This window comes from Anabrus simplex, chromosome 2 (assembly GCF_040414725.1).
Source record: "Anabrus simplex isolate iqAnaSimp1 chromosome 2, ASM4041472v1, whole genome shotgun sequence".
NCBI classification, from domain to species: domain Eukaryota; kingdom Metazoa; phylum Arthropoda; class Insecta; order Orthoptera; family Tettigoniidae; genus Anabrus; species Anabrus simplex.
Genome location: NC_090266.1, coordinates 822,541,236 through 822,555,653, shown reverse-complemented (window position 1 = coordinate 822,555,653; position 14,418 = coordinate 822,541,236).

Sequence of the window (14,418 nt, the reverse complement as noted above, 5' to 3'; positions counted from 1 at the left end):
TGGGACTTCGCTGTCTTCCTCGCAGAAGTTCATAAATCCTAGAAATAGCCACTGTGATATTCCCACCTACCAGGATGCATATCGTAAACAAAATGTTAAAATGTTTTAGTATCAAAGTTGACTCATTTCTTCATTAATACTTCATACATTTTCTCTCTCTCAAACCAACTGGCTTTTGAGGTTTCCAAGTCTACTTTCTAACACTTTAACTTTTGTAAGTTCTTCTTTTGATGTCGATTGTCGCAGGTTCGCCCTCTCAGACCGATGATTGCTGAGTACTTCTCTCGTTTTCAGAAGGGTACTTATACGCACTGTAGGGACGCGGTTCAAGGCGTTATCTCTGCTGTGCAATCATGCCATCCTCTAACTGCTAGACCGATTTTTCTGAGACTCACACAAGAATTTCCGCCTATTACTGTTATTATTGTTAATATTGTTTTGATATAATTGTCATCAGTAGTTATTATTAACAGTGCCCTAGGTTAAGACTGGTTAAGTGTAAGAAAGGGACTACATCCTTAGCTTTGCCAGTATTCGGGAGATAGTAGGTTCGAACCCCACTGTCGGCAGCCCTGAAAATGGTTTTCCGTGGTTTCCCATTTCACACCAGGCAAATGCTGGGGCTGTAACTTAATTTTTTTTTTGCTAGGGGATTTACGTCGCACCGACACTGTACCTTAATTAAGGCCACGGCCGCTTCCTTCCCACTCCTAGCCCTTCCCTGTCCAATCGTCGCCATAAGACCTATCTGTGTCGGTGCGACGTAAAGCAACTAGCAAAAAAGGAAAAAAACATATTATTATTATTATTATTATTATTATTATTATTATTATTATTATTATTATTATTATTATTATTATTATTATTATTATTTTCCCAATCACAATGGTGGTGCTCGTTAATTTATCCTGTTTCTTTCAAAGGCGTAATTAATTAATTCTATGGCTGACATTCCCGCGTATTTTGACTGGACGACCTTGCCTCATGTCAATTCCACTCTGTCGACAGGCAGACGAACTTTCCATTGGGCATAATTAAATATATCTTCTCCTGTGAAGTGAGCTTCACCAAATGATTCCAAAATTCTTAATTAATTACTTTTCCCCTAATGACAGTGCCGAAATCTCTCTCAATAGGGGTTATTAGCCAAAATGTTATTATTGATTTCCCGAGGTCTTCCGAAATGTTCCGATCTCGCTAGATGTTTTAGATCACCTCCTGCTGTGAGTAACAAGCAATAGTCATCCGGCTAGCTATTTTACAAAGATGGATACGCGTTTTTCCCTCTCGCAACTGGCTCTACATAGCCGTTCGGCGGTTCTCTCATTAATGTAGAATTGTGGGCTCAGTATAGCTTCTCCCGCCCAGTCGTTTCGGGTTTAATTCCCGCTCGAATATAAATGGAGTCAGACAAGAACAGTAGTCACTCTACAACATTTTGGTGATTTCTTGTTTATGTGCACAGGATTGACAGGATTACAAATTAACATACAGTAATGGCACCACGGGCGCAGGTTATCGGATAGGTTCCACATACACTAAGTAAACAGCACTGCCAACCACGAGTTGCCGCGATCGTTACACAGAGACATGGTTGCTGAGATACGTCATCACTGGCTTCTCACCAAGGTATCCTGTGTTGGAATTCCGGCCGATACCTGCGGGAATTTTGAAATTAAGAGATATGTCCCTTCCATGGCTGTGACCATGATATACGCAGTCACGAGCTAGCTTGCTCCTTCCATGAAAGAACATCAACAACATGCGTTTTCCAGGGATATGTTCTACAATTTCGATCACATTTGTAATTTTTACAAGTATGGATAGTGTACAAAGTATTTTCATACTCCGATAGATTGAAAAATTTATAATAATAATAATGTTATTGACTTTAGGTTCCACTGACTACTTTTACGGTTTTCTTAGACGCCAAGGTGCTGGAATTCGGTCCCGCAGGATTTCTTTCACATGCCAAAAAATATACTGACAACAGCCTGACATAGTTGAGCACCTTCAAATATCACAGGATTGAGCCAAAATCGAACCTGCCTAGTTGGGGTGAAAGGGCTAGCGTCTCAAGCGCCTGAACCACTCAGCCCGGCTTGAAAAACTTAAAACGTATGTTATGATGTATTTTGTTCACAGACAAGTCGTTGAGCAGTACCTGTCTCAACCAAAGATCAGTTAGTTTTCGTCCTTCGTGTTGTTGATTTTGTACTTTACCTTGTAGTTGCTGCAGCTGAATTATATGTGATTATTGGAATAATGTCGTCATCAATAGGTAAGACTGAATAATTGTACTCATCATTAGGTGGACCTCAATGACTAGTTTCTTCACGTTTGGTGGCACTGAAGGGTGTTTAATTGCGACAAATCTGTGTCGTTGATTTGAAGCCTGTTAAAGAACCCTTGCGGGGGAAAATGACAACAACTCAACGTCTGTAAAATTGTACAACATTAGGGACCTTAAAGAAATAACATAATTATTACTCACTATCATACGTTCCACAGTAACAAATTGTGAGACTCGGCCAATGTATGTCGGATGTTTGAAACTGGAGGTTATATCCCTATGGCCGGATTCCACGTTAAGCTGGACATTTCGTGACAATGGTTATGATATCAACGGGCACTTAAAACTACAATATAGCTTTCTTGCTTGCTTGCTTAGATTATGAGACAGTTTTTAAGATCACGCATAGATGGAACTGACGGCCAAAGCTGTCCTAACTCTCAGGCAGGAATCAACAACAACTGGAACAGCATTACGTAACACAGACCACGCGATGCAGACTTAGGTCATCCTCCAGTGGTATTCTCTGAAATAAAAGCTACAATTGGATGAAGGCTGTACCAAATAATATTATTACTATCTTCACAGTGTAGAATATACTTAACACAAAACGCCCATCTGTGTGTTTCTCGGAACATTTCACGGATCAAAGAGGTACCATCCCACTTCTTTAAAAAACTTTCGGAAATTCCGGTTGTTAACGTGGGTATGATCTCATTTGGTAGTGCCTAGTGAAGTCTCTAGGCATTAATTACCTAGCAGTTCTGTACGAAGAAAGAAATAGGTCGTAAATTTCTTCCAGCCTTGTACAATATCCATTAGGTTACCAGTTTCTTGTTGAGACAAGAGATAAAATGCGCGAGGTACTGGACTTTATTTGTTTTTGTGAGTTGGATGGCACAGAGAATCTTCTACCTGAAATACGGCACTCGTTAGTAGCTTACTTGCAGTGCTTCACTAATGTTTCATAGAGCTCATACGCAATATCTTAAGGCATGTATCGGGTAACTGAAGCTCAGATTTCTGGTATTAGCATCAGCGTATCATATTTCAGATGATGAATTTGTTATTGATGCCATATTGAAGACAACTTTATTAACTCTTTTCTAGCTTCAGAAAATTTGAAAAATCAGAATTTAGATCAAAATGGTGTTGAGTGATAAACATAATTTAATTTATAATATAGTACGTAGTTTTTCCCTGTAATAGACAACCAGGGACTGCGGAGAGAGATATAGTTATTGTTAACATCTTCTGATAACTCTAACATCCTTAAATGTTGGGAGTACCGAGCTCGATAGCTGCAGTCGCTTAATTGCGGCCAGTATCCAGCATTCGGGAGATCGTGGGTTCGAACCCCACTGTCGGCAGCCCTGAAAATGGTTTTCCGTGGTTTCCCATTTTCACACCAGGCAAATGCTGGGGCTGAACCTTAATTAAGGCCACGGCCGCTTCCTTTCCACTCCTAGCACCTTCCTGCCTCATCGTCGCCATAAGACCTATCTGTGTCGGTGCGACGTAAAGCAAGTAACAAAAAAAAATGTTGAGAGTAAAATGCTAGAAAATGTAAATAAATAAATAAATAAATAAATAAATAAATAAATAAATAAATTGTCACAAAAGTATTTAAAAAGATAGAACTCCAGTATATCGTAGTTACTGCTGTTATTCATAAATGCTTTCGATAACTGGATGGGAAAGAAATCGTATAAGTGAGTTTTTCTATTGATAATAGAAGAAAGTATAAAATGTATAGAAAAGTTTATGCAATAAATTTATATACTTAGTAAAACATTGAAATCCTATCCTGAATACAACATTATGCTACTTAGGTCAGCAGTTCTTGTACCCACTAAGCACAAACTTTCTGTTTCTCATTCCACTTTCTGCACTAATTAAATGTACACTTCTACCTGGTGTATACCCGTCCTAGACGAGTTAGTTTTTGTTCAACTGCCTTTGTAATGCTAACTATTGGAGATGATTGGCAGCAGCCGAGGCAGAGCATACATCAATTAACGCACACCACTAGGTGTAATATTACTGTTGATTAGTTTTAGAGGCTGAGGAAATTGCAGACCATCACAAAAATGTACAGTCGCTCGAAAAAGGAATTAGCGCATGATATTGTACGTTCCTCGCGTTTAATAGTTTATCAGACTTAATATTAATTATTGCCTCCTTTCATACCGGTGCGGCGCGTTATTTGTTGCTGTTTACTAGTGTACACGGGTTTCCGAATACGTTTGATCAGACAGTATACCTTGGGAGAATACCACACTCGATCTACCCAAAGAGTTAAAGAGGGCCCTGGGTTCAATTCGCAGCTGAGTCTTGTATTTGTCTACGCCAGGTTAACTGCTCGGACTGGATGTTCTTCTTCATGTTAACACATGCCTGTTCATTCACAAAGCAATATATCATACGACTAACAGCACAGAAACACGCAATGGTGAATACATCCTTTTTTCTAGTAGTATAACGTCGCACTAACGCAGAGAAGTTTTCGGGGTCGATAGGGGAGAAAAGATCTCAGATTGGGAAGGAAATGGCTGAGGTTTTAATTAAGGTAATTAAGATATTTCCCTGGTGTGAAAATGGGATACGAAGGAAAACCATCTTCAGGACTCTCCGCTATCTCCCGAATGCAAGCTTACAGCTACACGGTGCCTACTACTTAGTCAACTCACTCGGTGCGTCTGTGATAGTAGATATATCACATCCTCGCACTTTATATAGAAGTGAGGGATTTTATTGCCAGTATTCGAATTATTATTATTATTATTATTATTATTATTATTATTATTATTATTATTATTATTATTATTATCATGTTTTCATTTGTATATTTCATTCTTAATATCTTATGCTGGAAGGTCTCCATATATGATGTGAGTAATTTGTTTTCTACAAAGTGATGGGAAAAATTGCTATTTTGAACTTGGAAACTTTGGATGAGTCATGTGTATAGCCCAGAGTTTGATGAGGTGGACTTGTTGATGTAGTCGGAAACTTCCAATGACTCATGTGAAACACCCGAGTCCATTGATGATGTTATTGCCTTGGGGCCAGGAAGAGATTCGGGGCATGGTCTTGACATGAGGATGTACTCATGATTGGCTGGCCAGGCTCAATCTAGGCGGGCCATGTGAGAGGAAGGAGAAAGGTGATGTATTTTAGGCATGTGATGATACGGGGAGAAGGGAATGGTACACTGACAACTTCTGACACGGTACTGGAGTGACACTGCTGCACTATACTGGACTGGACCTCAAACGTTTATGGAACGTAGTCTTTTTATGTTTGTGGAACGTGACTGACCTAGAACTGTGGAGTGCTTAGGCACTTCGTATTGTATCACTTGTGGCAGTTTGTTATTATATGTTGGTGAAAGCTCTGAGATGATATATCTCAGACTTTCCAGAATTTACGTTTTAGAACGACAAGCGTGTGTTGCTCACGTGAATGTGTCTTTGAAACAAGTGTTAGAGTCAGTGAATACAATATTATGAGGTACAGTATCTGTGTGATATAATAAGTACCAATTATGAGAATCTGCAAGTGGTGCTGACACAGAGACAGTGAAGGGTACTTATCTACATATATGTGCATTGCTCAACGGACTAACTGCAAATAGTGGCTTAGTCCTCGCTTTCGTTTCCCCACTGTTTTCATTGTTGTTGTTGTTGTTGTTGTTGTTGTTGTTGTTGTTGTTGTTGTAAATATGGAATCTTCCAGTAATATTTTGTGTGTGTATTATATGTATATTTTGGTGTGTTGATGACGAGCTCAAGCACAGATTTTATCGGTAACATAGTTAGTTATTTTAGAATCAGTGGAGTTATTGATGAACATAGGTGCAGTTCCTACCTATTTAGTCGTTTTCAGAAGGTTAGGTAAGGCCTTAAGCACATGTACCAGTACGCAGCATTATGTACACGCCGTGGGAGATAAATAATTATCATGCTCTATCTAAATTCGACGGATTCATTCTGGTGAACTCTGGAGTCCATACTACGGACATACCGATTAATTATTAGTATTAATTTAATTTATTTCAATTATTTCATTAAGTTTTTGAATAATTTTGTTTATGATTATTTTATTATTATTCACAAACAGTTACACATCCTTCCACGCTGGGTGGGCATCAGGATTTTGCCATCCGGCCGTAAAACAGGACTTAGTTCATATATATGGGACAAAGGTGAAAACAATTCTGAGTCGTTCTTCCTTGGCTATATTGTTTCTTCATTCTGAAAGTAGGCTAATATGTTTATCTGAAGTTCAAAAAACTACTGCAATGTCGTGGTAGGAAGGAAAAACAAAACAAGTTCCTTTAAGATAATTTAATGATGAGTTGCTCGTGCCCCCAACTGTTAAGACACATTTGCATTGTTTAAATCTTGGCGTAGAGCTGGGGTTTTCATTTTATTGTAAACTGGAATTGTGACGTTTGTGTACTAACCACATTAATGTATTTCTGCCATAGAGATTGCTAATCCCACGATCTCACCCATCGTCCATTTCACCTTCTTCATTGGTGCTCTCCCTTTCAATTTAACTATCAAATGAGACATAGGAAAACTGGCGTCTTTTTCTATACATATTTCTGCACCTTTGTCGTCAGAACTTTCTAAATCAGACATCCTATGTCATCGAGAAGAATTTCGAAACTTTTGAATCTAAATTTGAATCATCATTTCTTAAATTTTGAGGATCAAAATCGCATGACATATTTTAAGTATTTTAGTCATTTTGAGGTTATAAAGAATCTAAGCCAACAACAGGACATAACATTGCTTGGCGACCTGCGGTGGATTGAGCGTGAGTCCTCCCATTTCTTAGAACAGAGGGAGGAAAAATTGTTTGGTCTCGGCGGCCACACGACTTAGGTGAAAGTTTAAGCTATATCTAGGTCTCATACCTTGGTTTAGAGAGTCATTTTTTGGATTGAATTTACGTGACACCAACTCAGACGGGTCTTATGGCGACCAAAGGATTGGACAGCACTAGGACTAGGAAGGAAGCGACCGTGTTCTTAATTAAAATCTGTTATGAAAAATAAGAATACACAAAAAACCATCGTCACGGCTGCTGAGAGTGGGGTTCGAACTCATCATCTCCAGAACGCAAGCTCTGGCCTCCCGGATCGACCAGCGTCTTGTGTCGAATCTTGATCCTCACAGAACATGGTGCACCATTCCACAACGGTGGTTTTCTACAAACATGCTGCTCTATACACAGTCTCCATTCTCCGACGGGTGTCCACCGGTGTTTTTCCTTCGGCAGCCAAGAGCATATTAACAACACGTTGGTCCTGTTTGGACGAATTTGGTAAAAACGTCGCCATAGTCTACGTGGCTGCATTTAACGCATGCACCTCGGCACGACACGACTGTCACACTAATCCCTATGCTCCTTTTATCGGGGTGGGGGGCGATGCCCGCTTCCCCCCCCCCCCCATGGCAATCGACTTTATTCTACATTGTTTCAGACATGCTATTAGTTCTAAGAAGCAAAAGATAGCAGGTAGGAGTGGGAGTGTGATGCTACAGGAGTATCTGCCTGTCCCCATGCTCAGCATGTTACCAGGCCAGATGTGGTGATGGGTATCAATAGAGGTGTAATCGGGTAGTAATGGTCAGGACAAAACCACATAGGCAGAAATAGAAAGTTGCCTACATGTAAAACCTGATATTTTGTACATCGCACATGCAAGGATGTGGTTCTGGAGAGGTCCAGGTAATTGAGTGAGTTAGGAATAGCAATAATGCACAAGTAATTAGCCTATTCCTCGCCAGTCCAGTTATTCAGGGGATCAGTCCTTCTAAGCACTGCTGTAGCTAGCGCGGGCCTTGCCAGTAGTCGAGCCATGCGGTAATAGTCACCAATGCCTGTCGCACCACCCGACATGCTTGGGGTACCTCGTACCCAGTCTCCGATCCCGGAGAATGAGGCCAAGCCCGCCGAGGTGGAGACCTGCTGGATGGATGCGGAACATGGCGCCGGGTCTCCTTCCTCTCTGCCCGCACCATGGCCCGGTATGCTGAGCAACTGCGATTGGAGGCCGGGAGGCCCCCTGCGCAGTTAGTGCACACCGGCGCCTCCCTAAGTGTAGCGCAGGCCGTGTAATGATGATCACAACCACAGCGGTTGCACCTCAACTGGAGCCTATAGCTAACCTGACGGTGGCCCCACCTCGAACAACGGAAACACTGCAAGAGCTGCTGAGGGGGCGTTCTCTTCTCACCTGTCTGTCGCTACACCTTGAGGTCCTCCCCTGATTGGCTCCTCCTCGGGGTGCCTTCCCTGTCGCAGTCCTGGGTTGCAGCCGGTTGTCCCTCTCCTGGTGGACTGATGTCGTTGTCGTCTTCTTTTTCTCCCTCTTCCTGGTCCGGGGGCAGCGTCTGCTTCCTGGTGGTGGTGGTTTTTTCTCGGCGGGGGAAGAGACCGTGTCCTGGGAGCGTTTCCCCTCCTGGTCTGGTGACCGAGGTGTGGCGGGTGACCCCACTGCAGGGCCGTCTTCTCCCTCGTGGCTGGCGGTGGCGTCGCTCGTTGCTGGCTTCACTGTGCATTCCCTGTCGTGTACGGCGTATATGCATGTCCGTGTCGTGAACGAGGCGCTAGCAGGCCGGACCTGGATATAGCAGCCTCTGAACGCCCGAGGGCGTCCGTACCGTGCCGAATTCCGCCGTCCGGGTCGCCTTCCTGGTCTGCGCCCGGGTGGTGGGCCTTTCCTGGGTGGACCGGGCAGAAGGTGGACGTTCCTGGTTGGCGGATTTGTTGGTCTGTGTGTACTTCGTGAAGTACAGCAAATCAACCTGGGTCGCGCCATCGCAGCGCTCGGGAGCGCCGCCGTCGTCCTCGGCTCCTAGAGGAGCCGAGAAGCGTGGGTCCGTTCCTACCTGCTTGTTCCTCTGCCTCCTGGCTGTCTGAGTTCCGGCTGTAGATGTCCCCTGTGACGTCTGCGTGGCTGTTTCCTGGCTGCCGAAGTCGGTAGGGCAGTTTCGCGATCCTGGTATTCGGGTGACCTGAAAGTAAGCAGAAAAGCTCCTCCCGTAGCGGCTGATCTGGCCTGGGTCCGTGGGGCGAATGAATATCGCCCGGTTCTCGATGTTCTCGATGGCGTCGGTGGAGAGGCCCTTCCCTGCAGCCCCCTCCTGCCTAGTGAGGAGCTCGATGATGAGGTAGGCCTCTTTGTAGGTGTCATTCCCCGGTCGGCATTGCACCAACAGAGCAGGGAGGGCCTGGTTCAGTGGGACGGTCCTGTGATCGACCCACAGAATAATCTCCCCCACTGTTTCCTTGAAGTTATCTGGTAGGTAGTCTCGCAGTTCCATCACTCCTGTTGCTTCCTGAAATATAAACCTGAACGAGAAATAGCACTAAAAAGTGCTTCCAGACAAAGCTCACGGCGTACTCAAAAGTACACACAGTAGACAATGCTCTTTCGGAGACGTACCAACAAGTACAGTTGCCTGACTAGTACTGCGAAAGTACAGACCGCCTGGCGAGGAGAGAGAGAGAGCGAGTGAGAGGAACACGTCCTTCCACTACCGCAGTCAAGCTCGTCATCTTTAATCCCTTTGCCTACATGCCCGTGCTTATATTCCCGTATCGGAGTCGCGCTACGTTGCATGTCCGTTGCAAGAACGCCCTCAAATTGAAACGTTTTGATCACGTCCTATATTATCCGCATCCACACTTCCTTGATCCGCATCGCACCCGCGAATGGTGATCCGCGGATATTGCAATTATTTAACTATAATACCTCCAAGGTATTGAAATGGATAGATCTGTTAACATAATACAATAGGCCTGACACCTGTCACCAGACCGCCTACAGTCACAGGTTATGAGGCATTTCCTCTAGCGACAACTACCGACATACTGAGCGGTTCTCTTTCGGAACCTTTTTTCCTTCCTTTCACTAATTGCAGGCAGGAGCCAGTTAGGCTTAGGTCAGATTTACGGCTTTATTGTCACAAGACTCTTTATATTTCACCATTATCCCACACCCATGTCAAGGGTCGCATAACCACAAACGAAAATAGGTGTATTCCTGGGTGAAAATCAATAAACTTCATTATTTAGAAATTATCAGCAAATTAACCACTCTGCCATAAAGTTTGCATTCGCCAAAACACTATCTTCGCGGATATCACTCATTTACCAGGGGTAGTTGATGTTTGATGCTTGTAGTGCAGTTTTCATGCCGATTTCAAATCCCAGAAATATGTTTTGCTCTATCACGTCAGGTTTTGAAGATGTTAACAAAGTTTTATTTTGCACATAAAGCCGAACATTCTCAGTTGCCTCATAATTACTGTCGGTGAAAGTGGACATTATGTGGCCCAGAGATTGCATAAATTCACCAAATCTGTTTTGCTACGTATGATGCTATGTAACAAAGAAATCTAATATGTGCCATGAGGTGCATCTTCAGTAATCTTAGCTAAACCCAAGTTCATTAGTACTAAGTTCACTAGTACTCCATGTAACAATCAATGCTCTAGTGAAACTTCTGTCCGTGAGAATCGTTTTCCGTGATACAGTGTTTAACATATGTAGATGGTTTATGTCGTATATCTCAAGAACGGTGGGTGATAGGGACTAATAGTTTGCATATTCTGTATCAAAGTGTTTCAGTTGTCTTGGAACGCGTGTTGGATACCAAGATATCCGCAGATTTTGCTGATCAGTGTCTCCACAGTCGTGCAGGCCACTAGTAATAATGTTATTTCCTACCCATCCTCTTTCTTATTTCCCACTGATCCTCTTATCATATATACAATTAGTCATGTTACACGGATGCTCTCCAGCCTTTCTGTTATAAATTATAAAATTTTCTTGTCACCGTATTACGTTGTATGGGTTAGGCTTGATTATTAAAGGATCTAGTCATAATTTATATGCTGACGGTGGACGGATTAATATTCGACTTGGAAGCATGCTATTCAGAACACGAATACCTGGAGACTTGGCAATTTCAAGGAATGAGAACTGAGACATCCCATGCTGTTCAATATCACTTTTCTAAATGATATAGATGTTCATTCCCATTGGAAATCTGATATATTTGTCCCGAATGAGTAAATTCATAATACCGGTATAGTTGGTCCGTTATTGGATATTATACGTTTTCCAGCTAACTCATTCCTCGCCAGGCAGGCATCAATTCTGGAAATGAGACAAAGTCTCTCATAGTGCATTGGCACTGCCGGTGGCTCTATGTAGCTTACGCAGTACCCTCCACGGTATGCATTAGCCATGCGTCTTTGTAGGTGTGTTATTTACCAACTGATGAGCCCAATTTAGCACACAGGGGCGAAACGCTGGTAGTCAGGAATGAGTTCACTGGAAAATTTATAATGTCCAATAACGGACTTTTCTAAATTGAAAAGTGGCAATAAATCTTGACACATAAAACTCATGCTTGAGATGCAGGTAATCATGCATAACCAGATTGTGCCCCCAATAAAAATTTGTCAGTTACGAGATATTGGGATTTTCAAGACTTATTTTTAGCATATTTTTCAGTGAGTCATTGAAAAGTATGTTTTGGTGTTTGGTGTAAGAACCTTGGAACTTCGTGCTCAACAGCTCAGGTAATTAGTGCATGTCTGTACTATGGCGTGTACTTGTAAGTAACAGGGGTAAAGATTCGGGAGGATGGGGCCGTAGTCTACATTTTAAGAAACTTGTCCACCACTTGTTTGTAGCTGAACTGGAAAACTTTCAGCAACAAGCAAGAAATTGTACAATGGCTGTAGCCAATTCCACGTTTACAAATCAGTCTCAAATTCGTGGCTTAACCGGAAATCCAGTTCCTGTGCTCCGGGTATGAAGTTACTACGGTAATATTACAGATTATGGTGGAGGTTGATACGTGGTTTTACCGAGCGATTTGGCCGTGTGGTTAGGGACGCGCAGCTGTGAGCATGTATTCGGAAGATAGTGAGTTTGAACCCCACCGTCGGTTGCCCTGAAGGATGTTTTCCGTACTTTCCCATTTTCATACCAGGGCTGTACCTTAATTAAAGCTACGGCCGATTTCTTACCACTTCTGACCCCTTCCTGCCCCATTGTCACCGTAAGACCTATCTGTGTCGGTGCGACGTAAAGCCAATTGAAAATAAATTGAAGATACTTGGTTCTGTTCAATACACGTTTAATTAGATTAGGGCAAAATGTGGATTGTAAGAGAAGCAAGATGAGATCGCCAATGATTCCCTTCAACCATAAATAGCCTCATAACAAGTTATAAAAATTACAGCACATCCTATAAACTACTTATTTGGATTATGACAGTTGTTTTGAGGGGACTAACAACGAGATCATCAGCGGCTCTACTGACCCAAAACTACATAAATAATTAGCTCGCTATAGATGGGAAGAATATGCACAAGACTTAGTGAGTCTCGAGACATAAAAATAACAAAGAAGACTTTACACCTCTTCAGAGAACGGTGGGCATAATAACTGTGTGACACCTCCAGGCGGTTATTGTTCATTTTCTGCTTAATATAAGCCACAATTTAAAATTAGAAGGTTACCTGTCACTTTCGGGTTTCTTCGAAAACAATTTAAGTCTCGTATCCTATGACTTACAGCTTATAATTAAATGTTATGTAAATAATCACGATTGTTTTATTTTGTTTTATAAATATAAATGTGCTAATTTTGTTTACTGATAGAAGCAATTTACTTGTTACCTCAAAATTCTCGTCTACCAGTTTACTTTCTATAAAGTATTTAAAGGAATAACTCCTTCTTCGATTGAATAACACTGAGTAACTCATGTTACTGGTCTCAAATTCCGTCTACTACGATCACAACTTTCTCCCTCACTCTATCATATTAAACGTGCAGGTCACTTGACTAAATTTTTCTGTTTAGTGTCTAAAACTGGAATTCCTTGACTGAGCTATAATAGTTAATAACAAAATTTCTGTACTGAACCGGGGTACCACGAAGGCAAGAAGTCTTCCTCATCAAGATTCATGTCATAAGCGCTCCGGTCAGTCTCGAGATTTGGAGCAAGGGCCTGACTACAAAGTGCAGCTGCGGTTACAACAAACGAACTCTAAACGTGTTTCTAATAAAATGCACTTGATTTTCCAGATACGGGAGAGTGAGACTTAACTACATAAGCCCGTAAACAAGGTAAGTGGCGAAAGGAGAGAATTGCAAATTTGACACAAAAATCCCCTTCTGAGGAGTAAATTGATGTGTAGGTCGCCCGTGGACGTCAAATTGAAAGACCTACACCAGACTTCTACGGAGGCCGCACGCCATTATTTTATGAATAAAGCAGAATTTCCCTGAAGACTTGCACTGCTTCAGTGCTGAGGTATCATTACGATACCTTTCGTCTTTCAATACTTTCCATGAAATATAAGGCAACACGTGAAGCCATGAGATCAAACAGCACTCAAGTCATTCGTTCACGTTGTAAGGAAAAAGCGCAAAAACGTAATTACTATTTATAACATGACCATTTTCTGATTTAGAACAAAAATATTAACATGTGAATTATCAAAATCGTCACTCTTATGTAAGTGCAGAAAAATTAATTTTGAATTTGTAGAAAATGAATGGTTATTGTTCACACCCAATGACATTATTTTCCAAAAAACACTGTTTTGTTTTAGACATACTAAATGTACAAATTAGTTCTACAGTAAATGTAAAAACATACGTAAAATATTAATAATAATTACGTTACAAATACGTTATTTCCTCAGTCTGATTGTACAAATTGCTTCAAGCTGCAAAGTTTTAATACCACGCTCACTAGCTACACCATTTTTCTCACCTACTGCCACGCGATAAAAAAAATCGTTCTGGATGGATGGTTTTTCAGGAATGAATTTCATGTCTTTCTCGATGTCAACAACTTGAGAAAGTTTCAGTTTCAGTTCGCCTGTAAAAAGCCGAGGAACGTTACCTACAGTAAGTTTGTTGCCTTCTTGCACATTTCAAATGTACCTTCGTATAACTCAAGGAATGTAGTCGAATCAGTTACAAAAAAAAAATTGTGTTCATTAGTTATGTACTGCGTGACACGCCGTTCATCTATTAAGGTATGGTGATAGCAGGTATTTATAACCCTTTGGTGA